This window comes from Pleurodeles waltl, chromosome 5 (assembly GCF_031143425.1).
Source record: "Pleurodeles waltl isolate 20211129_DDA chromosome 5, aPleWal1.hap1.20221129, whole genome shotgun sequence".
Classification (NCBI taxonomy): domain Eukaryota; kingdom Metazoa; phylum Chordata; class Amphibia; order Caudata; family Salamandridae; genus Pleurodeles; species Pleurodeles waltl.
Window position 1 is genome coordinate 1,486,248,031 of NC_090444.1, and position 25,744 is coordinate 1,486,273,774.

Here is a 25,744-nt window from a genome sequence, read left to right on the forward strand (position 1 = left end):
GGTTCAAGGCACCATGGCCGCCATGAGTAGGAGTGCGAAGGAGAGTCACAAAACAGAAAAAGAAGTTTGCTCACAGCCAAAAGTATCATCAGAAGTGAAATTATCTATGTAACGGGGTCAGTGTCCAAGGCGGCAATAAAACCGCTCCAAGGAGACACAAACGTAGAGCATTTACCAATGATAACACAGGATTTTTGAAAGGCAAGGCAACGAACAAGTGAAAGTGATGGGCGTGTGATGGGTTTGATTAAAAGCCCACAAGACTTACAACAGGTCAAAGCGCTTGCGCGCTCGACCTAAAAATGTATGCACCAAGTCCTAGAAACTTTGTACAAAACTCCCCTGGCAGTATTGATGTGCAGGAGCACAAATATCGAAAGTGTGAACCTGACAAATATTGCTATGACCAAAGACCAATAAAAATGAGCAAATACACATTTTTTCACATTTTTGTAATTTTTAGAAGACAGGGATTCAAACAAAAGCAACATTTTGTTGGACAATTTTCTTAACAGTCAAGAACAATTCAAGATTACTAGCAATACAAATATGATCAAGAGGTAGGGGCGTGGCTAAGATGGCAGACGTGTGAAACGCTATTCTGGTGCAGCCTGTTCGCCGGCCTCGGATATCTTGAACTATGCGCCAGTGAAATACATGAGCCTGGCCCCGGAACTGATGCGAATACGGTTGATGTGCGGGAGGGCCCGGCCTCCACCACTTCCCTGAAGGTCTTCGCAGGAGAACAGGGTAGAAGGAGACGGTAGCCCTGTTGTGGAGGCCCCCCTCCTTGGACACTGCACCTGCATATACCCAGCGTCCCCGCTTGCCCACGGGGGTCGCTCTGGAGGCTGGAGTGACCATTGGGGACCCACTAGTGGGGACCCAGTCATCGTGGGGAGTACCTTCGGACAGGAGGGCGCTGGGGGGCAAGACACAGGGTGTTGAATGGGCATAGACTCTGAGTCTGGAGTGTGGCCCAGAACAAGAGACGAACTGGGTCTTGGATGACCTGACGGGCCCTACTGGGAGAGGGATCCCCAATTAGAGGTGGGGGAACTGCAAGGAGTGGCCCCGAGAGGCGTTGCAAGCAGCGAGAGAGAGGTGGCTAGACCATAGCCCTGATACAGTGAAGGCTGGCCCACATTAATCACCTCATCATGGAGAAGGCCAGCAATAACTGCCTCTCGCAAGGCTCTAGAAAAAAAATTGATTCCCTGGGGGCTGAGTTTGGGGTACTGAAGGACGATCATCGCCGGTTGTCTGAGAGAGTGACGGTGGTGGAGAGAGAAGCAGTGGACATATTAGCCGCAATGACAAGTACACAAGCACAACTATCAGAACTGGAGAACAAGGTCAGGGTCTTAGAACAGAAAGCTGATGATGCGGAGAATAGGTCCAGGCGTGATAATATACGGAGTCTGGGAATACCCGAGAAAGTAGAGGGCCGAGACATGGTCACCTTCATTGAACAGTGGATCAAAGATTAAACAGCGCCTTCTGGGCTGTCGACCTTTTTCGTGCTGGAAGTAATGCACCGAGTCCCATCGCGGCCCCCTTTACCGGGGGCACCACCTAGAGCGATAATAGTGTGCCTCCTACATTATAAGGACAGGGACACAATTCTGGCACAAGCTTGAGGAAAAGGTGACATCATGATGAACAATAATAGGGTAATGCTATTCCCAGACTTTAGAGGAAAGTCTAAACCCGCCGAAACACTCTGTCTGCAAGGCGGAAACTGAGACAAATGGGACTCTCGTATGCAATGATCTACCCGGCACGGCTGAGGGTACAGTCCCAGGGTCTTGCCCTTTTCTTCAACACCCCACAGGAAAACACAGTCACTGCAGGACTCACAGGGCGCAAAAGCCTGGCAGACGGCATACCTGAACTGCACAAAGTGGCGGAGGGGGCAGCAAGAGGATTCCCCCCCCTCCCCACGACTGAGGAGGCTCAAAGGGCTCAACATCGGGCATTGGCAGACGTAGTGGAGTTTGAGAGGCGTGAGCACGCGCTCCATCGCTACCACTAGTGGAACTCAATCGATGGATGGGGACCACGGAGGGAGCCCAGAGTCCTGGAACAAACCAGTCCGACTCACCAGATCAGACTCCGAGCCGGATCTTCCCATGTCATCCCTAGAACAGCGGATGAACTAATCTGAAACCGGTAGCCTACGGGTGGATCTCTGGGGAAGCCTTCTTGGAGTGGGCTACCACCCTGTTACAGCTAGAAGTCCACCCTGGGGCCGGAAGCAGGAGAGTGGCAGTTTGGACAATATGCAGCGGACAATGCAGCAAGAGCCGGGGCCATCTCCCAAATCAATATGCGGCGCCTGGGCTTCCCATAATTGCATTTCAATGGCTGTCGGAACGGGCACTGGCATGCGACCCTCACCCGCCCCCTCATCCGGAGAGGTGGAGGATACCACAATGTTGGTATCTATGGGCACAGTTTGGACAGGAATGACTTTACCAGGGACGGGGATTTGGTGAGTTAATTTGTTCTCTGTTCAATGGGGGAGGGGGGATAAGGAGTGCAGCATGCCACAAAACAGGGGACATACATACACCACACGCAAGCCTATGGCCCTGGCACTCCCTAGGGCGACCTGCAGGTGGGACTGGAGTACCACCAAAAGATAGGGTCACACAAAATGCTAGAACCCAAGTGTTATAATTTCCTGGAATGTTAGGGGTTTCAATACACTTACTAAACAGTATAAAGGATTTTCATATCTGTCCCGTAGGGGAGCACATATTGCGTTACTCCAGGAAACGCACCTGCTGCAGAAGGAAGGGCAAACCCTACAGAGGAGGTGGAGGGGACAGCTGTACTATTCGACATACTCAGCATTTGCAAGAGTAGTTCTAATCTGGGACGAACCTGGGGTCCCATTTAGTGCACGGATCACAGGGTGGACCCACAGGGGCCCTTTGTGGCATTCCGGGGACACCTGGATGGGAGGGACATCACTATCATCAACATTTATGCCCCGAACGTTAATCATGCAGGTTTCCTTAACGAGCTTTCCCAGCAATAGGCATCCTATATCACTGGGGAAGTACTGACTGGAGGTAACTTCAACTGTGTAAGCGACCCCAACAAAGACAGATCACACCTTCCTCTGGATGGGACAGTGATTCGTAAACTGGCTCACACGCTTCAGGACTGGGAGAGCAACTTGATGGACACCTGGCGGATGCTCAATCCCAATGGTCGTGAGTATACATATTTCCCCTCAGTTTACAATTTACATGTGCGGTTAGACAAATTCCTTGGTTCCCCGCCACTTCATCAGAAGATTTGTGATGGAGAATACCTTATTAGAACCAAATCTGATCACAACCCCATACTACTGTACTTACGCTGGGGTACAGACCCTCATGGAAGCTCCGTCCTGAGGCACTCTTGGACCCTCCCTTTAGGGGGCAAATAGGAAATTGTATTGCACAGGATTATACAGAGAACGCGGAAACGACGGATTCCAGAAGGATGGAATGGCCCGCCATGAAAGCGGTCCTAAGGGGTCGATATATCGCCGAGGCTGTGGGCATACGACGTACCGTGCTGCTGGAAATTCAGGCCGGAAGTAAAACTGAAGCAAGAGGAGGTCGAACTAGCGGAGGGGAACTAAGGAAGCAGGATTACACGCTAGGGGGTAGGTGGCGATCCTAGTGGAACGTCCCACTGTCACGAATACAGAAATAAAAAAAATGAGGGACTGGGAGAATTGTGGTCCAGTGTACGGTCTCCCAAAACCTAGATATGAAAATAGAAATAGTACACTGTTCCAATACATGTATATGCAGGGAGAGGGAGTGTCAGTATTATCAGGAGAGCCCTCAAGCATCCACTAGGATGCTAAGCATCATCATTGGGCTATCTCCTCATCAGACCGGCACTGCAATGTCTGGCGGACCACCCCACACAAGGTGGTGGCACTCAACCGAAGATAATATAGCAGGAATGACAAGGTCTGCAAAAAATACTGACAATTAGAAAAAGATGGGAGAGAAGAATAGATTAAAATTGGCTCTGAGCCTTAGGCATCATGATTTTATAACTCAGAAAAAGGATCAGGCCAAGGTTAAAAAAAAAAGGAAACAAGAGGAGTTGATACGGGGAATAATGTCCCACTGTACTCAATGGAAAGGAAATAAGGTAGTGTACCTAGTCCTAACACAGTGTGGTCAACGTGTTTCGCGCCTCTGCGGTCAAGAAATGATCCCTTGGCGCTTCATCAGGACCGTAATAACTACTTCTCCTAACTATATAAAAATAAGTGCTAGAAAGTAACTTACTGAACGAAGACTATCTGTCACCGTCAATTGGTCAGTAGGTCGCCCATCCCATAGTAGAGAAAAGGCATCCTAGAAACGCGCAAGCCTCAAACCAAAGGGAATATATTAAAGTCTTCCTTCGGTCCGTCGGTAAACCTACCCAGGGTCGCATGCCTGGAAAAACTAAGGAAGCAGGATTACAGGCTAGGGGTCAGGTGGCGATCCTAGTGGAACGTCCCACTGTCACGACTACAGAAATTACATGATAAAAACACACGTGACACAAGACGAGGCTGGGAAATTGTTGGCATGGTTGGCTTCGCCGAGCGTACGAGGGTGCCCAATACTAGAGGTCCCAACAGCTTTGGGACATACAGTCACAATACAGGCTGGGATAAATGGAGCCTTACACACCTATTATGCAGGATTATACAAAAGTAAATCATGTGTCACCTCTTCTGAATTTACAGAATTTCTGCAGCTGCTGGTCATTCCTAGACTAGGGCTGGAGGAGGCAGAATCTTTAGGGGAGACGGTGAATGTTGGTGTGGGGAGGGGGGGAGGAATAACACTCCCAGAAGTGTGGCAGCCATACAGCATTTACCAAGAGGGAAAACACCAGGGTCGGATGGGATCCCAGTAGAGTTCTATGCAACCTTCACGGAGCAAATGGCAAGTAAATTGGTAGCCGTATATAATGATGCCAGAATCTTCCTCCCACGACCAGAGAGGCCTTAATGGTCCCCCTGTTAAAATCCGGGAAACCATTGCATGATATGAAGGCCTACCGCCCTCTGTCCATTCTCAACACAGACTATAAAATTCTTAGTAGAATCTTAGCCTCCTGGCTGCTAGCCCATATGCCACAGTTGATACACAGAGACCAAACAGGCTTTATTCCACATTGTAACACAGCCCAAAACATCCATCCGCCATCTGATATTACTAATACTGTAGAAAGCCCCGGTCCTAGCACCACAGGCAGCAGTCTTAACCATTGACATTGAAAAAGCTTTTAACACCTTGGAATGGAACTTCCTGGGGGAGGTACTACTAAGGTGTGGGCTGGTCAGCTGATTCTTACGCTGGGTCAAACTCTTATAGGCAGAAGCACACGCAAGAGTTAAAACGAATGCATTCATATCACAGAGTTTTATAATAGAGCGCGGAAGGGCTGCCCGCTGTTACCCCTAATGTTTCCTCTGGCTGTGGAACCCTTGGCAATTCGTGCTCCCTTAGGGAATGATTACAGGGGTCCGACTATAGAGGTGGACAGATTGAGTTGTACGCAGATTACATTTTAATATTTTTACTGGATCCAGGGAGAGACCTGACAGGGGCCCAATTATTACTACGCTCATATGGAGAGATGTTCGGTCTGCGGGTAAACTGGGAGAAGACCTGCCTGTTTCCGGTTTTTCCATGATTTCCCCCCCCCCCCCCCCCTTCCCCAGGCAGGCCAGGACCTCATCCCCTGGGAACCAAGCCAGATAACCTATCTAGGAGTAAGACTATGCCATGACCATGATGATATATTGCAGGTTAACATCGGCAGAGCAATGGGTTCCCTAAAACAGACCATAAACGTTTGGAAACCGCTGCCGCTATCTGTCATGGGACGAGTGGCCTTACTAAAGATGGTGGCGCTGCAGAGTCTCCTTTATTATTTTGGCACATTACCAGTTAAAATCCCACAGGCCATGTTTAAGGAATTGGATAGGATGACGCTAATCCCTCTTATGGGGTACAGGGAGCAAAAGCAGCACCAAACTTTGAGGACTACTACTTGGCAGCACAGCTGCAATACCTCACGCAGTGGAGCCAACAGAGCCTGGCGAACGAAAGACAGTTGGGCACACCCTCAGGGCCCGGGCTCGCCTGACTCCTCATATGGTTCCCTGATAAAGGGCAGTGGGAGACGAAGGAGCCTACTGCTGGAACAGATGTATCCAAAAAACAAGTACTAGACGTCCTTACTCAGCAGACCGTCCACTTGATTCCTCGGCTACCATCCACAGTGCTCACAGTGCACCGTGTGGGGGACCTTTATAGAGACTGGGTTTCACAAATTGCAGGAGGAGTGGGACATTAGTTTGCAGCACTTTCTTGTACACAGGGCCATTCTGTCCATAATCAAGCAACACTAGGGGCTGGGAGAGGACCCTTCTTCACACCCGGGCTGCACATACATAGCGACAGCAGCGGGCACATGGAAAGCAGTCACTTGCCTCTATCGCCGGATACACTGAAACCAAATACCGCCGCTAACATGAATACAACAGAAATGGGCAGCGGATATGGCTGGCCCCTTTACAGATGCATATTGGGAAGCTTTTGAGGACAGGGTACCCAAAATCTCACGCAACGTCTGGTTCAAATTAATAGACTTCTACGCCTTTCACAGGGCGTACGTCACTTCACCCAGGTTGAATACGTTGTTTAGAAGATCGGAGGTTGCATGCCACAGATGCGGAGAAGAAGGGGCTAGATTTCTGCATATATTCTGGAATTGCCCACTGTTAGATAGATACTGGTATCAAATTCTAGATACCCTCTGTAGTGATATTTGTGTTTTGGTCACTGATTTTGTGTCGCACCACTCCTTACTTGGCTTAGCTGTCCATCGTCACATTAGAGGTCAACAGTTACAGACTCCATTTTGTATTCAGCTTAGCCGTAGCATCACTGCCAAGTTAAAGGTGCAAGTAGTTTTCCGTACAAAACAGGATATGCAACTTGTTTTCTATTCTGCATGTTCTTTTTTCTCTGAAGGGCTAGGACATATCGTGGAGGAGTCAGTCAGCAAGATAAGGGTGTACTATACTGATGTTTATGGTACAGCAGGGAACGGTTTAGTTTTGGGAAAAACACCTTGGAATTTCGGCCAAGTTCCGATGTGTTTCTTTCAAAGCTTACCTAAAAAAATCCAGCATTTTTTAATACTCCTTGCGCAGCAGGAGGGGTCTTTCCAGAAAGCTCCTTCCTCGTTTGTTTAAAATATGTAAGACACACAGGTCGACAGTGAGAGATTCAGAGACCTCAATCCGGATTTAGACGTCGAATGTCTGCTATATTTCCTGTGAGGGTAGAGATCTTTCTCACTGCGCTTGAACCGGGGTCAACGACTTGCTGGCAGGAGAAAGATGAAGCACCAAACAGGCCCTATGGGGATGCATTTTTATTAATTATTTGCTTTGCATTGTGTATGAATATATATAATATCAATATAAGTATTTGTATCCTTGCATGTATATATTATAGATTGAAGATTCTTTGTACATGGTCTTACTTCATTGTTGCACATTTTAGAAGTGCACTTTTGGCTACATTGGCCTTCCTTCAAGAGCGTTGCAAAAAGATAAAATAAATTTCTTCTTCAGATTAAGAGATGCATTCCAGAGAATCTTTTCGACTCCTATGTGTGTGTGTGTATATTGGCTCGGTCAGCAGTAAAGCAAAACACTTTGGTCACAAGATCCAGCAGGAGTTGCACTACATGCTCTAGAAGATTACACTCAGCAAGAAGTAAATGGCATTATAGATCGCTTTAAACAGTGAACAGGGGAGTCCTTACTTTCTTGGGTTGTGAGGTTCATGAAACCGCCGCTTCTGGTGTTATGTTAGATATTGGGGACCCTCGCAAGTGCTGTACTCTATGTTCTGACCCAGTAATACAGGAATAGTTCAGGGGGTTTCAAGGACAACACCAGACCACTTTGTTACATTTGTAATCTGAAGTACCCCACTGAATCAGTCCTATTTGTCAGCACACACAACGGAGATATGTCACGCAAACAGTCAAAGGTCAACTGAGGAGAGGAGGGTTGATTACATTGGACCACTACCGATTAGTCGCGGGTGTCAATACGCCTGCACCGTAGTGGACACTTACTCTGGGTACCTGATTGCTGTCCCTTGCAAACGTGCTACTCAGCAAAATACTATCAGAAGTTTGGACTTGTTAATTTTATACTATGGAGTACCACTCCAGGTCCAAAGTGACAATAGGTCACACTTCAAAGGCAAATTGGTGCAGGACTTCTGTTCTCAGCACAATATTGAGTGGATATATCATATTCCTCATACAGGCCTCAAGACTGATTGAGAGAATGAATGGCTTACTGAAAGCTCAATTGCGAAAATGATCTGATGGAAGTTTGAAAAACTGGAGCGAGCATTTAAATGAAGCCCTCCAGATTCTCAATAACAGACCGTTAACAAATGCTTAAACACCCCTGATGCAAATGTTAACTCCAGCTTTGCAAATAAAACCACATGTGGCCACCAATACCATTATGTACTGGGAAATAAAACCTGGAGCTTTAACTCCTTACAGAGCAACACCTGAATCTGCAGGTCTTGACTTACATGCTTTGCAAGCTTACAGACAAACCACAAAACATAGCACTGTGTGAAAAAGGCGCTGAGTACAGATTGACCGGGAGCATTACGAATTGATTGCTCCCAGTTCTTGATAGGCCCTCAAAGATTTTTGGATTTTAGGGGGAGTGATTGATGGAAAGTACCAAGGAGAAATCTAAGCTATTCTGTTAAATAGTGGAGAAGCTGATTTATTCATAAATCGGAGACAGAATTGCCCAACTTGTCATAATTCCAGTGTATGGAGGATTGGCGAGGAAGGGGACTGCCCCAGCCCTTCTTACTGTACGTGGGGAGGGAGGTTTCGGTTCAACTGACAAAAACCCTGGTGCTAAAGTGTGGGTGGAATCCCCAAATGGCCCTCAAGAACCTGTAGAAATTATAGCAAAGGGCCCTAATAATGTCCTGCAAATCATAAAACCAAGAAAGGAAAAATGGGAACATATTCAAGCTGATAAATGTTATTTGCGAGAATAATCATACTTGTTTCTTTTACAGCTCATACTACAGCTTGTCTTTGCTGTGAGTGTGCTGTATGGTCTCCTTTTGGGCGTGGGCGTGTGGGGTCGGGAAAGACCTGACACCCCCAACCTCAACCTAATTGATCGACCACATCACGCAACACCTTTACTGCATCTGAATGACATTTGGATTTATTTGGCCCAGACTGTGCTCAGATCTGACTTCTGCATGGGCGCCATGAAAAGCATTGTGGATGTTTTGTCAACATGTTTGATCGCCATACCAACACCAACAAGCATCTTGTTAGAAATGTTCAGTGTCACTAACCAGCATAAAGATGTGCAAGAACATGACGTGGAAAACCACTTCAGTGCCTATGAGTATTGCAGGGACTGTTCGGAAACAACCGATGAGAAGATGGACAATCTCACTCAGATAATTACATACAACATTACTACAAGTGACATGTGTTACTACATGTCCTGCAAATCTCATGACATTGGAAAATGCATTCAATTGTGTTTTGAAAAGAAAACATCAGCTCTCAAAACATACCATGGGAACAAAGAGTTTTGTCTTTTTACCGAACAGACAGACATTGTAAAAACATGACTAATCACATGGCTTGTCATCATCTAGTGACTGCTGCCAGTCTCATTAAACGTGTCAAGTTGCCAATTGGCTAGCTGTTCTTGTGTGGGAACCTAATTTTTACCTACATTCCAGCTAACATAAAAGGCAGGCCGTGTACATTCATATGCCTGGCGGGCCCGTGTACATTCAAGCTGGCTCGGGACACTCCACTATGGTGAGGAATGTGGCTCACTGACAAACAACCTCTCTGGCTTTGCGCAGTAGAACTGCATTTGTTTATCTCAATTTGATAATATTTGCATAACAAAAAACATATCAAGTACATCTCAGTCACAAGTGAGAAATTTAGATTACCACTTTCATAAGTATCTAAAACTGCAACACGAGTGTGATAACTATATTTCTGAAATGCACAATTTTTTCAAAGTTCAGCTCCCTCTCGGCCAAATTAGCAGTGGACTGGTTAGAGACCAAAGGCATATCATAGGTGTATTATATGTTGACCCTAAATGGCACAGAACCTTCAAATTAATTGGAAGAGGGTCCTGGGTTCATTGGACAATGACTGTGGCAAAGTAAGAAGGGTTCCTTACTAGTTGGCAACGTTGTGTTTGGTCCATAATTACCTCCACCACATGTTACTCATGGTACTACTTACCTCAGCAAGCATTCTCTGTCTAAGAATTCGGGACACTGTGGGGGCTAATAGCACCAACAGACCAACTGCTGGTGTTATTGCGGCTGCAATAAACTGCAACTCACTCCATCAACCAAAAAGCCATTGTTCTCATATCTGTGATTTTTCCTATTGTCACATTATGGAATTCCTGGACACCTAGTGGTTGGGCCATGAACTGCTTCTATAGCCATTAGTGGCTTTATCATACATGCTTGCATGTTCCATGTATAGCAAGCCCACACTGAGCAAAAGCACAACATGCTTCCCTCATGCCTAGTAAAATCCATATGGAAGAACTCATCCCAATACTCTCAGGTCCCCCTATGTAGTATATTTTCTCTCAGCTTTTCTCCTTTACCATAGTCAACATGTGCTTCAACAATTCAGCTTTAAGCAATACACACAGTGCTAGCGGCCATTTACAGTGATTGGCCAGCATAACTGCTGCATCTCGTGTTTGAGAAACCATTATCTAGTTCACATACGAAATTTAAGTAACTTGCTCCATAAACTACATAATTGCGATTCTTCCCAAGCCCTATAGTTAGGAACAACATAAGACCTGTGAATCAAAATACATTCACTAACTTCTAAGAATGATATGCATCTAAGACTTCCTCCATCACTAGAGACTTCTGGCCATGAAGGGAGCGACATCTCTATTATTTTTACAATTGGTGCATTCCCATCATCAACCGGTCTGAATGAATTCAGTCAAGTGGCAATACCAGAACTATATAATAACTTTATTTCAGCTAAAAGCGATTACAAAATAAATACATATGTTCATAAAATTCATAAAAACCTGAATCATGATTAAAATCAATCCACAGTGTCACACAGTTAATAACCGATCGCGTATGGCCGTACTAGCAGTGTGTCTGATAAGTCCATTACTATTCTGTGGAATCTGGTAAGTCACAGTTCTCACCAGATGTTACAACCAACCAAATGGGGACTCTCCCTAGTTCTCTGTACTAGGCACATTGGAGGAAACCTTGTTACTGCAAACACAACCTTGTCACTGGGCTCACTTGTCAGTATACGAAGTGATTCCCTATAGTTTCTTACTTCAAGGAGCCTACATAAGGGAATAATCCACTTCCTCCTGGGTGTTGAGTATTTTGGACATAAAAATACAAATGGGGCCAGGGTCTCAACTTGCATCAGGCAATGATAACAAAAGCAAGAAATACAGTTAACCTTATTCCACCCCACGGTAAGAGAGTTCAGTGGCAAAATCCCCAATTTGAATTTAATGAAAAGGCTTTTGATATAGGCCGGTTGTATTTGGTCCAAATAAAATTCAAACTTTGGCGAGCATTTGGGATTTAAAAATGGGTCTATTCTACTACCTGGTTTTGAGCCTCGCCAAATCTGGGTCAAGACCATCTCCCAGGAGCATCGCTTTATACATTATGTCACTTCCTTTGTTAGAAGATGGGGTGATCTCCACACCTCCTCCATTTTGATACAGTGACACATGTCTCTAATGTATTTGAACCAGGAGATTAATACCTCACCATCAAGTGCTGTTAGCTCCGCTACATCTGATTGGTAAGAGACCAAGTGCTCAGAAGACCAGAGGCGCACCCAATAGGTAAGTGGTCTCAAGGCAATTACCTTGTGGATCTGATTGAGTGCTAGGTCAAACCTAAGAGGAATTAGTGGTGTACTTAACTGTAGGTTTAACAAAGAACAGATAAACTTATTTTCAACCAGGGTCAGCTTCTGAGAATTACAGTGACCCCAGAGTTCGGCGCCATAAGTTGCGGCTGTCGCTGCAGCAGCTTTTTATACCGTGACAGCTGGCAAGATTTGCCCTCCCATAGAGATTTTGACTTTCCTTCGATCACCACTGACTGTTGCTGGAGGGCAACAACACTCTTCTCAATTTGTGCCGACCATAAGAGATTGTCAGATAATCTTATCCCCAGGTATTTAAATTGACTAACCTGTTCTATGAATAAGCCCCCAGCAGTAATTTCCCCCCCCCGATTGTCTTATGCAAATTTAAAGCCATGAACTTGTTTTTTTCTGGATTAATTTCAAGGCCACTCTTCTAGCAAAACATGGTAAATGTGTCTAGTTCGTTTTGGAGTCCCACTGGAGTTCTTGGCATCAGCAAGGTGCTGTCTGGAAACATAAGTATTGGGACAGATACTCCTGCTAGCTTAGGAGCATCATGGTTACACCGCATTAGCTGATCTCCTGCGCCACTGATATAGAGGCTAAATAGGGTTAGGGCCAAGACACACCCTCGTCTGACCCCTCTTGCAATGGTGATGTCAGATCGCCACCCTTGGGTCCATCAGACCCTTGCATAGGTTCCCTCATGGAGATGTTTTATCAGCCTCAGCAGGTCACTATTTAGATTATAAGATTCCAAGACGTTCCATAGAAACTCGCGTGGCACCAGATCAAATGCAGCCTTTAAATCAATAAAGGCGACATACAGATGATACTCTTTTTAACGTTAAATACTTCCAACATAGAAGTTTAAATCTAAGAACCCGGTCTATCGTGCTGACCCCCTTCCTAAACCTGGCCGGAAAATCTGAAAGGATCGAGTTATCATTGATCCAGGAGTGCAACCTAGCTAAGAACAGTTTGCAGAACACCTGACTAATGTCAATTAGGCTTACAGGTCTATAGTTACCTGATAAATCTCTTGCCCCCTTTCTATAAATAGGGTCTATTTTTGCTCCTCTCCACGTGGAGGGGTGGGGGGTCACCTTCCCTCAAAATGGCATTGCTTAAAGTATTTAAATACAAGGTCCAGGTTTCAGGGTGTGATAAATACAAGTTGCCTGGTATACCGTATGGGCCAGGGGCCTTCCCTTTTCGCAATGATTGGAGAGCCAAGACAGTTTCTTTCAAGGCGAAAGGGGCCAGATCCAAGCCTGGCAAGCCTATATTAGTGGCAAGTGAATTGAAGATGTTGCAGTTCTCTGTGGGTGTTGGTGGAAATATATCGCTACTGCTACTAGGGCCTGCTCTATAAAGGTCCTCAGAGTGTGTCACCCAACTTTCAGGCTGTTTTGATGGATCTCTCTTGTCTTTCTGGGGGTCCTTCCTCACTGCCACCATCTTCCAGAACAGTTTTATATCGCCCTCACGAAGGGCATAGATCAGGGTGGCCCATTCGGTGTATTCCCACTCGTTTGTAGATTTTTCCAAGGTCTTTTTGTATAGGTTCCTCACCGCCCTTATCTCAGGATTATTCCCTATTTGTAAGGCTCTCAGCAACTGGGATTTTGCCTGGCGACAAGAACAGGTAAACCACCTCAGTGATTTACCCAGGCCTGCCCCTCTTTTTCCTTACTAACACAAAGAGCGGTCTCAGTTGATTCATCAGGCAGCAGTGTAACTGGATAAAGTCCAGAGATAAGAAGTCAATAGACTCCAAAGGGGCTAGACTCTCTTTGGCTATGTGACAGATTGCAAATTTGACCTTTGTGTCATTTGCCACCACTGCCCACTTAACATTCTTATTATCATTAGTTGTCGTTACATTGTTGCCCGTCACCGACTGACGCAAACTATTACTTCTAAATAAAGAGGCTGTAAAGACTGCACAAAGAGCTTGATGGTCGCTATCAGCCCTGGGAATAACTGCCACATCACTAAGGGATTGCCAAAGCACATTGTCAACAAAAATGTAATTTAAAGGACTCACATAAGTTCCTTTTTTATACGTGAGGGCAGCCGGGGAGTCTGATTTGGTATTCCCATTGACCTGCCTTAGCCCTGCATTGGTTAATAAGTTATCTAGCAAGGCTGCCACTCCCACAGTATGCCTAGTCAATTTCTACACTGGGCCTGATCTGCCCAAGGGTCTACATACTGGTTCCTTGCTTGTAATGAGTCTTCGTTGACGCTTAGTTGAATGTTGCATGTTGCATTCCCCTGCTGTGATTAGGCCTGTTCCCCCAGGCAACTGAGTCAGGAAGTCCGAAAGATAGTTCAATGTGGAGTTCCGTGAGCTTTGTGACGCAGGTCTGATATAAATATTTACAATCACTATGCGAGTATACCCCCTTTGTTTCCTGATACTCAGCTCCACAGCCAAAATATCACTGTTGGAGCCAAGTATCTCTTTTGCCCTTGGGAATAGGTCTTGTTTTAACCAGATTACCAACCCACCTGGGGCTCTCCCAGATGGAGATGGGACAGCAAGCTTCTAGAAAGTCAGGTAGCCCATTCTATGCGCCACTTGTGGTGCCCACGTTTCCTTGAGCAAAATAACTTGGTCCTGGTCAATACAATTACACCATTCTGGGTCTCGTATTTTTTATTTCAGTCCTGCCACGTTCCAAGATAAAAGTAATATTAGATGGTCATCATGCCCTCCCAGCTCCCGCCCCTGCTCCAGTTCCTTAAATAGATTAGTAGTTGCTTCACTCCCCCTCTGGTCCTGATGGACACGAAAGGTGTTCCAATATATTGTTATTGGCTATGAGCCTAGTTGGATCATAAATCGCCAAAGGGTTTCTAGGTGCAAAACGCGTATCCGGTGCGGCTGGAGGCCGGGCCTTTAGTCAATCAACTTTCTATGTTTCACTATTGTATCCGAGTTTAAACAATGTGAGAGGGGGGGGGGGGGGGGGGGGGAGGTGGAATTCGTTGATTGTTCCCACAGCGACAGATACCAGTTGGAGGGGGAGCTGTTAGATTAAGGCTTATTTGTGACAGTGTCGATCTATGATCAAGGGATAGTAATCCCTCCACTAGGTTCTGATTACCTAATTTCAAGCCCATAGAGTCTAACCCTAAGTCTTTGCCTAATTATCTCTGAACGTGGATTATGCCTTCTCGTATGATTGGTCCGCATCCTCTTGTTTTCCTGATCCAGTGGACTACTTTGTTTCTAAGTGAATCCCAGGATTCATTGGATCCCTGGGTTAATTTGGGGACATTCGTCAGATATAAATCATACTGGCTTCCACCATTATGAGTCTGGGAGGGTTTCCATGGATTGTCTCCATTCTGTCGGCCTGCCACTCTGGTTTATGGTGAAAGACTTGCCCATCTACTCCAGTTGAATTGGTGCTACTTAATCGTGTAATGGCTGCAGCTGGAACTACACGCACCTTTGGGTAGTGTTTCCCAAGATTACTCATTGGCACTGTATTTGCTCTCTCTTCCCTGCGCTCTTCAGGGGAATGTAATGTACTGGATTGATTTAATGAGGTAGGGGGGGCGCTCAAGGTCAGGCACGGAGGACGTTTTTCTTATCTTCCTAATTATAGCAGTTATACCATCCAGCTTCTCATGTAGCATATTGCTCATAGATATCATATACAGGGAGTGCAGAATTATTAGGCAAATGAGTATTTTGACCACATCATATGCATGTTGTCTTACTCCAAGCTGTATAGGCTCGAAAGCCTACTACCAATTAAGCATATTAGGTGATGTGCATCTCTGTAATGAGAAGGGGTGCGGTCTAATGACATCAACACCCTATATCAGGTGTGCATAATCATTAGGCAACTTCCTTTCCTTTGGCAAAACGGGTCAAAAGAAGGACTTGACAGGCTCAGAAAAGTCAAAAATAGTGAGATATCTTGCAGAGGGATGCAGCACTCTTAAAATTGCAAAGCTTCTGAAGCGTGATCATCGAACAATCAAGCGTTTCATTCAAAATAGTCAACAGGGTCGCAAGAAGCGTGTGGAAAAACCAAGGCGCAAAATAATTGCCCATGAACTGAGAAAAGTCAAGCGTGCAGCTGCCACGATGCCACTTGCCACCAGTTGGGCCATATTTCAGAGCTGCAACATCACTGGAGTGCCCAAAAGCACAAGGTGTGCAATACTCCGAGACATGGCCAAGGTAAGAAAGGCTGAAAGACGACCACCACTGAACAAGACACACAAGCTGAAACGTCAAGGCTGGGCCAAGAAATATCTCAAGACTGATTTTTCTAAGGTTTTATGGACTGATGAAATGAGAGTGAGTCTTGATGGGCCAGATGGATGGGCCCGTGGCTGGATTGGTAAAGGGCAGAGAGCTCCAGTCCGACTCAGACGCCAGCAAGGTGGAGGTGGAGTACTGGTTTGGGCTGGTATCATCAAAGATGAGCTTGTGGGGCCTTTTCGGGTTGAGGATGGAGTCAAGCTCAACTCCCAGTCCTACTGCCAGTTCCTGGAAGACACCTTCTTCAAGCAGTGGTACAGGAAGAAGTCTGCATCCTTCAAGAAAAACATGATTTTCATGCAGGACAATGCTCCATCACACGCGTCCAAGTACTCCACAGCGTGGCTGGCAAGAAAGGGTATAAAAGAAGGAAATCTAATGACATGGCCTCCTTGTTCACCTGATCTGAACCCCATTGAGAACCTGTGGTCCATCATCAAATGTGAGATTTACAAGGAGGGAAAACAGTACACCTCTCTGAACAGTGTCTGGGAGGCTGTGGTTGCTGCTGCACGCAATGTTGATGGTGAACAGATCAAAACACTGACAGAATCCATGGATGGCAGGCTTTTGAGTGTCCTTGCAAAGAAAGGTGGCTATATTGGTCACTGATTTGTTTTTGTTTTGTTTTTGAATGTCAGAAATGTATATTTGTGAATGTTGAGATGTTATATTGGTTTCACTGGTAATAATAAATAATTGAAATGGGTATATATTCTTTTTTGTTAAGTTGCCTAATAATTATGCACAGTAATAGTCACCTGCACACACAGATATCCCCCTAACATAGCTAAAACTAAAAACAAACTAAAAACTACTTCCAAAAATATTCAGCTTTGATATTAATGAGTTTTTTGGGTTCATTGAGAACATGGTTGTTGTTCAATAATAAAATTAATCCTCAAAAATACAACTTTCCTAATAATTCTGCACTCCCTGTAGTCTCATAAGGTCCCAATCTCACCCCTCAGATGATTTAGTTGGGTCCCAACAGTCCCCCCCCACCCCCCCTTATTGTCTACTTGGTTAGGCATCTCCTCAATTTGCTTGGTTTTGCCATCATCATGACTGGTCATTAAGACTGCGAGTGGTGCAAAACGATTAGTGCACTCTATAGTGGGTTTTGTAAGCACTTGCATGATTGGCAGCCTCTCTTGTGGATTATCGGTAGGGGATGAAGGTATTTTAGAAGAAGTGGCCTCTTGGTGGTTCCTCTTTATTGACTTGGCCTGGGACTCACTACTTGGAGGTACAAACAATGACTTGATGTCCTTCGTCAATGCGTCAGCCCCCTTCTTTCCAGACATTTGGGACCAACAGGCTTTCCACTTCAATGAGTTCATCTATTTGGTCCATGGTACCATTCTCTTCAGAACGTCTGGGGAGCTTTCTAGCCCCTCCCAACCTGTTTTGGTTACCACTCGCTTTCCTTTTTCCCATTCCTGCACACAATGCCTAAAATCAAAGTAGTTTCAAGTGGCCCCCTTCAGTAACTTAGAGGGGAGGTCACTAAAGAGGCTGAAGTATGAACGTTAAACGTTTTGCAGCAACTCACCCATGTAGAGGGATTACTGTTGAAGGTCCAAGAGGGGGAGCCCAGCCCTGCCTCTTCTTGGCACTGACTGGCGCGGATGGGCCCACCCTTGATCTGGGCATTGCCCAGGCGCGCCCTGTGGCACAAGAAGACTGGTGCGCTAAGTAGCACATCCGTCGGCTGTGTCCGGTGGCTCTGGCGTCACCCCTATGTCCCTGGGGCAGCACGGCAGGCACTGAGCATCCCGCAGTGCGGGAAGACTGGTCCGCTAAGTAGCGCATCTGTTGCCTGTGCCCGGTGGCTTTGGCACCACCCCCTACATCCCTGGGGCAGCACGGCAGGCAGTGAGTGATACCAGAACTGCTTTTAAGAATGTTTTTAATACAGAGATTTGCACGCCCATGCCACGTATGCACTCATGCATCATGTGGTGGTATTACCATCACCCATGTAAACTCTGCTGCTCCTTTTTTCAGCCAGTCGATGCGGATAGAAATCATCTTCTCTCACATGTAAGGAATAATCACACACTGTCTAGTCCACGCTATTTGGATTTTATCTGGTTCAATATGTTTTCTGCTTTTTCCCTTTATGTCTCTGAAGAGCAGAAGGCAGTCCTTGCCCTGTTTAGCCATGTCATCAGCTTCTCCAGGAAAGCAAGAGCCATAAGAATAAGTTAAAGCACTGAGAAGCACCAACCTCTCTGGACAGTCAGCTCTTCAGTCCTTTTCAGCCACACCAAGGAGTACATGACTGTGCTTAATCACCATGTCTACTGCCTGAAGAGGCAACTGAGGTCAGGCTCTCAAAAGTAGTTTCAAGCTTCTCAGGATTGTAAACCCAATATGCTTTTTTTCTGGAGTTCACCTGAGAGAATGTGGACTCCAGGACGTGCAAATTCATCTGACACTTCAGACCGTCTGAAACAGCTGGATCCATAATTACCAAACCCCTACAAACGCCCATCAAAGAAGGCTATAGGCTTTGGCACCATGCTGACCTCAAAACCAAACTCCTTCCTTAATGATCTGAGCACACAGTTATATAATATGGAGAATCCTTGCCTCCTCCTCACACATATCTCACCTCAATAATAGTGCAGGTCCAGTCGTCCCAAATGCAGTTCCGATATTCTACAGTGTAGCTCCTACATACACATGTTGGTGACCACAGGAACTGAATTAAATCAGGAAACACCACACTGCAATAGCAAATGCTTTAGAAGTGTTGTTCCTTTACACCCCAATACATCAGACATAGAACGAGGGTATTTATCTGGTTATCATAGAAGCTCCTGTGCCAAGAGTCACCAGTGGTATATTGTGGCAGATGCTTAGATTTGGAGGAAGCCTTCTACGAGTCTGCCATTTTAAAGTAAATAGATAACGAATACTATGATACAAGGACAGTCCAGTCTGAGTACGGGATTTGTTCTGCTCAGTCTGGGGTGGTGATGGTAGATTCATTCAAGGAAAAAACACATCGTACAACACGGAAAATCAGGTTACGTTTCTGAGACATATGGCAAGAAATCTTAACAGCCCAGTACTCACTCACTCTCTCCATGACAGGCGAATACTAACACCAACATGTACAGCTACAATCTACATCTCTGGCACTAGTTTGACTGCTATGCCAACTCTCTGTGCCTAGACTATGCTCAGGTAAAGAACAAGTGCCTGCTCAATCTAGGCAAATGAGCTACAAGGCAGAAAACACTGATGCACAGGGACTTCATTTATAAAGTGGCCAGAACCTGTATGGTGGTTGGCTTGAGCCCAATGGAATAAGACGCATTTTCTTAGTTATCTGACCGCCAGTCACCCCTAAATTATATGATATAATCAGAGTTATATCGCCACAGCATACTGCCAAACCTGAATGCAATGGTGGCATGGCATCTGCGGGAGTGCTTAGTTTGTTGCTAATGGGATGAAAAAAAACGGATTTTCAATGCTTCAGATAATTTGTAAATAAAGATTGTGGCACAAAAATGACAGAGCCTCGGCCTGTCCACGTTACCAGCAGACATTGAAAGAACTGGCCTGGGATGTCTATAAGAGAAGAAAAGATTGTGCGATAAGAGCTGGTGCTGCTCAGGGCACAACCTGGGGCTTGGGAGATGGCATTGATGAACTAGCCTCTCCTGATGGTTTGTATGTAGGGAAAAGTCCCTGGGCGATGAGACGGCTCAGCAGGAGGCTGATGGAGAAGACATTTTGAAGCAGACCGTAGCCTAGGGCTTCCTTTCTTTCCTCCCTTTCTTCTGGCCTCTCCTGCCTCCACATCATGAAAGGACAAAAGGTACACCACTGACTGGCGGGAGACGTCTGATGGCAAATGACACCAAGGGGATATGGGAAAAAAACAGAATCACAGCTGGACCAGAGAAAAGGACACAGTGACACTCTGATCTGAGCAAGTTAATGAAATACCCATAAGGAACATTATTTAAGTGTCAGTGATAGCGGAAGAGGCAGACTTTAGGGCTGCAATGAACAACAGGGAGTGAATGTGATGAAGACTCTGTGGCTTGCTCAGAATGGACTGTGTACAGAAAAGTGCAGCTCCACACAATGAAATAACACTCGGTCAAGTCAAAAGTAGCAGCAACTGGTCTAGTGGAATAGTATAGGGAGCCCTGAAGAAATGAGGAAATTATCAATGTGGAGGCATCCTGTCTGGCTGGATACAGAGTAGGGAAATCTGAGAGACCTGGAGAAAAAAAAATCACCCTACATAGGGGTTATCAAGGAACCTGATTTCAGTTAAGAAAAAAAACACCCACATCTGGTTGAACTGCTGATGGTGAATCTGAGTGAGTATGTGGCAAAACTTATGCTGAATGGGACACATCAGAAAGACTACTGGCTGGGTAATCAATTTAGAAAAAACCATTACCCAGATCTGAGAATCCTGAGGCAATGTGAAGTGCTGTCCATAAGAAATAAACTTGGAATTCGTTGATTATTCCGACGTGTATTTTGGATATAATAAGTGAAACAAACTTAGAAAACTATTTGGCATAAGCCTTAGAAGGCCTTGCATTACACCTAAAGTAGGAACATGATACCCCACACTGGTTCCCAAAGAACTCTAAAAGGCCTACAACTAATTATTTGCAGCTAAATTATAAGGATGTTTGTAGCTGCGAAGCACAAATGTTGCCTACTCAAGTCAACAAGGGAATCCCCGCCCAAAACCGCATACTGCCAATGTTTAACATGGACATTAAAATCCTATGCAAGGTCCTGGTGAATATCAAGCTTGGCCATTTAGTGCTACTCCCTCCCCGCCCAACACCCCACTCTCACTTAGACCCTGCTATCAGCAGAAATGTGTATAGACCTGGAGAAGGCCATTGCCACCGTCAACTGAATATATTGGTTTATGGTGCTGAAGCATAACAGTTGGGAAGGAGTCCATGAAGGAGTCCATGACGTGAGTTACAGTATTTTATACTAATCACACTGCAATCACACTGCAATGTTTTGCACAGACCATAAATTACAGATCCATATAAACTGGAGAGGGCAAACCCATTATAGTTGCCCATCATCCCCTATGCTAGTTTAAATGGCCCTGGGCCATTTACAGGTGTGATCTGAGCAAAGAGCAGGAAAATAAGGCCAGAAACTGCCAGGAAAATACACATTATTTCCCTATACGAGCCAGACATTGATTTATTGAAAACACATGCAGACACATACAGACATAATTGGGCCCAGCTACTAATGATCTGGAACAGTGGTTCTTAACCTATTGTCTGGAGACCCCTAGGGTTTCACGAGACATACAAAGGGAGTCCGTAACTGCTTAGGAAATTAAACAATACTAAGAGTTTTATAAAGAGCACATAAAAAAAGAAGCAAAATGTAAACATGTACATCGTTAAAACGTTGTGCATTCTGTGCAGGAAACTGACTTAATTAAATGGAATAAAATTGTTGAAATTAAATTTTTGAATACTTTTTTGTCCTCAACAGTTGGAGACGATCAAGGGATCAGTGCAGCCGTCTGGTGGATATTGTTCCATCTGTTGTGGATTATTTATCTTTAAAACGTTCTACAACTATGAAAGAATTTGAATTTTTAAAATTAAGTTCGCATCCACCTATTGATTCATGGGAGCGGTGCAAGTGCGTCAACGTAGGGAAATGTTTCTTTCTGCATGATCACCCCCAAAGATTTCAACTAAAGCAACTGATTTTGAGAAACCAGAAGTGCACTAAGGTCTGCTAACCAGCCCTCTGCGTCAATGTTTTAACCTTTTACGAGGTATATGCTGAATTAGCTACCCCCAATTGGCATAGGTCAATCTACTTATAAATCCCTAGAATATGGTACCAGGGATATCAAGGGCATGTAGGTTAAAGTGGGGACAAAGCACACAATGGGTTCCAGGCTGCCACTATAGCCAGTTCTGAACCTGCTAGTTCGACATACAACGTATGGCAAAATACAAACCCCCTTAACTGTAAGTCACCTCTAATCCAGTCTAGTCAGTAGCCACATTAATTGAAACACCTCACCAATGACGTGCAGCCAAGGCCACCCTTCGATGCTCAAAATTTGCACCAGAGGCTGTCGGACCTAGAAAGGTCGTCAGAGTGCAGATTGGTTTCCAAAGACAGGCTCTAGTCCTCCCCAAATGAAACTGCTGGGTTTGCTATGACCAGAGACCAGTAGCCCAGTCGTAACTCGACCTCTGCTGGTCTAAAGACGACCCCGAGGGTCATCGACCCTAGTGTCCAAAGTCACCTCACCTGGACCACAGACCAACAAACAGCCCCAGGAAGACACTTGTAAACCACACAGAACTCATGGCATCCTACAGCATCCTCAGAATCAGCACCACTCCATTGAAGTCTATGGCAGTCCATGCATAAAGTGTGGAAATGGACGTGAGATTGCTTTGGTGAACAGGTTACTGTGCTAATACTCCTTATTCACCCTAGCGACCTTCTTCCTGTCGGAATAGGTCACCCAGTCTGGGCTGGGGTAGTCGAACACAACGCCCTAAAAGTTTAAGAACGTTTTCAAAGTTTATGGTTACCAATGCTTGTTTTGCTCTGGACTAAAAAAAAAAACGAGGTTTATGTTTCGCTTAAAAATCTATATATAGATTTTTAAAACATGTGTTTGCTCCCAATAAACATGTTTAAAAAAAATCTATATATACACACAGAACCCTCTGGTGGATTTTAGTCATCTTGCCGTCTAAAAATTAATAAACATATAACCTATTTTCATAAATTGTTGTTTAAATTCTTTCTGCTGTGTAACTTTATTTTGCTGTTTGGTCTGTCTAAATGTTTTATACTGTTTTTTTAATGCCTCGTTGCTCGATGCCACAGCTACCCAGAGTTGAGCTAGAGGTTTTACAAACAAGCCTGACTGGACCAAATAAGGCTTTGTTAGTGTGTTACATGGTGAGGTCCCACAATCACACCATATAACCCATCAACATACTCCTAATCAGAATATCTTAAGGACGATGGATGGCCTCAACAGAATTTAGAAAAACTCAAACCTTCCCTTTAAAATTAAATTTGTGAATTCTTTATATTGATTTGCGAACGTAATAATTCATCATTGGCATATTTGTTTGATGAATGATTGGCTCTATAGTTTGTGTATTGTTCTGTGGTTCATATCATCAGAATTGCTGATGGTGGGGTGCCCAGATTCCCATAATGATTTAATAGTATTACCCAGATTCAAGTATTTATTAAGGGAGGGGGGTGCAGAAGTTAAAACGGTTAAGAACCAATAATTAAGAATAATTCAGGGAATTGCCTGGCCTAAAAGCAAATTGGTCTATATTGTGCATATTTCTGAAAAGACCCCTACAGGATACAATAAATGCCTTAATAATTAAACCATCCACTAACATGGGAGCCTACCATGTGATCGATATATATCTGCACCCAAAAATACTATAACAGAACACAAAGTTCCTGAACGTAATATACAGCAAATAAAAGCATCAGAGGTTGCATCACCTATGGAGGTCCATGCTGCTTTCAGTTAAGGGACAAATAGTGCTATCCAAAATGGCGATTATTAGCAGACCTCTGTACCACTTTGCTAATTTACCATTTTAGATATCAGTGCTTCTGGTTAAAGAGAGAGACACCATTTTACCAATAAATATAGAGCTCAAATATGCATATGGTTGTGCTGCATGAGCGGCAGCTCCCTCCGTCAAGGGGTGAGATGGTGGTCACACATTATCAGCAAGCCATTAGATGGTCAGCAGACACTCCCATCTTCCGCCACTTTGAGACAGAATCGATAAAAGGCATACATGGTGCCAGAAGAGGTAATTAGAGTGATGGACCACTTAGTTGGACCAGATGTTAGAAAAGGAAAAGCACATGAATGGTATATTCTTTGAATGTCCTAATATAAAGCCTGTCCGGTATGGGTGGACATCAGCAGGAGTGACCATAGTGGGAGACACATACAACAACTGTGTAAGTTATTTATCAGCCTAATTTGTGAAGATATGATAGCAGTGGGTCAGTAACTAACTCATTTTTTTTTAGATTGGATTTCAAATATTTTTATTGGTATATCAAAAAGTAAACAGATGTCAAATAAAGCCTACATTGGGTGACAAGGAGCAATTCTCTGAATAGGTTACATTATGGAAGCACAACCATAATATCCATCGATAAGCTGGCATGCATCTTGTTATAACTGCAAAGACGACAGCAATCATTCAGCATCAGCTTGACAGAGGAGAAGAAAAATAAAGAAAAACTAGCGAGAAAAAGAAAGCATTAAAAAAAAAAAAGGTACACAAATACAGTATCATTCTACAAAAGTATTGCTCATCGAATCTGTGTAAGGGAAAAAGCGTACACATACTTGTTTTTATCAATTAATAATGTTCCACACAACAGAATACATGCTAAAAGACAAGACTGACAGTTAGAATAAAATATTCTCTATATGCACAAGAACTGTATAAACTCATTCTTGGGGGTTTGACAGTTTCTAAATACACATCCAGCTTGTCCCATAAAGATGTATTAGCTGAAAATCCATGAATACTGATTCAACCTAACAGACTGTGTCCCTAATATCTCTGCCATTCCCACCAAGCGTTACTTGAGGCATTCTACTGTCAGCTAAGATTGTCTTGTGTGCCAGTGTAAACATTAATTCCAACTCAAACCAGTAAGCCTTATCCGTAATTGATTACAACTATTAATAATGGAACCCATTATTGAATAGGAAAAGTTTTGTAGACCAAAATTTAGAAAGATTAGAGCAGTCATAAAACAAATGACTGAGGTCTGTAGTCACTTTCAATCGTTACCAGCAAAAATGATTATTTTGTAGACCAATTTTCAATAGTCTTTAAGGAGTCCAAAAAGACCTGTGCAACATAAAAAAAATAGTTTGAGCCACATTAGGAGTAATCACCTTCTTTAATTTTGAGGATCATATCTTAGATCAATGAACCTTAGCTGGGAATGGATCATAATCCACTTTCCACTCAAACCATTTATTTTCTTCAAGAAACTCTTTAGGAGATGTGCCTTTCAATTTAGCGTAAACCTTCGACACTACACATCTGCCTTTCTTAAGTTGTGATATGACTTTTCTAGTGAAAGTTTCTTTAAATGGAAAGCCACATGTTTCGCCATAGCTGACTTTAATTTCAGAAATTTGTAGAAGTCTGCTTTAGCTACTCTAAATCTGTGCATGAAGTCCATTAATGAACATAGAGTCCCAGAACCCTAATCACCCACTAGAAGAATACTTCTGGAATACCACTGTAGGGCTTGAAAAATCATAAAAATGTTACTAGTCCTGCAGGTCGAGTAACCTAAATAATCTACTCGAACTAACTGTACTTGACCCGTAAACTGGTC

The 25,744-nt window shown here is 44.4% G+C and overlaps 1 protein-coding gene across 1 annotated transcript in view; it reads right to left on the bottom strand.

The window, feature by feature from the left end:
- The window catches only part of ZNF451 (zinc finger protein 451), a 407,158-nt gene that overhangs the window by 349,701 nt on the left and 31,713 nt on the right, over positions 1-25,744 (bottom strand). The gene's annotated exons all lie outside the window — the stretch shown is intronic.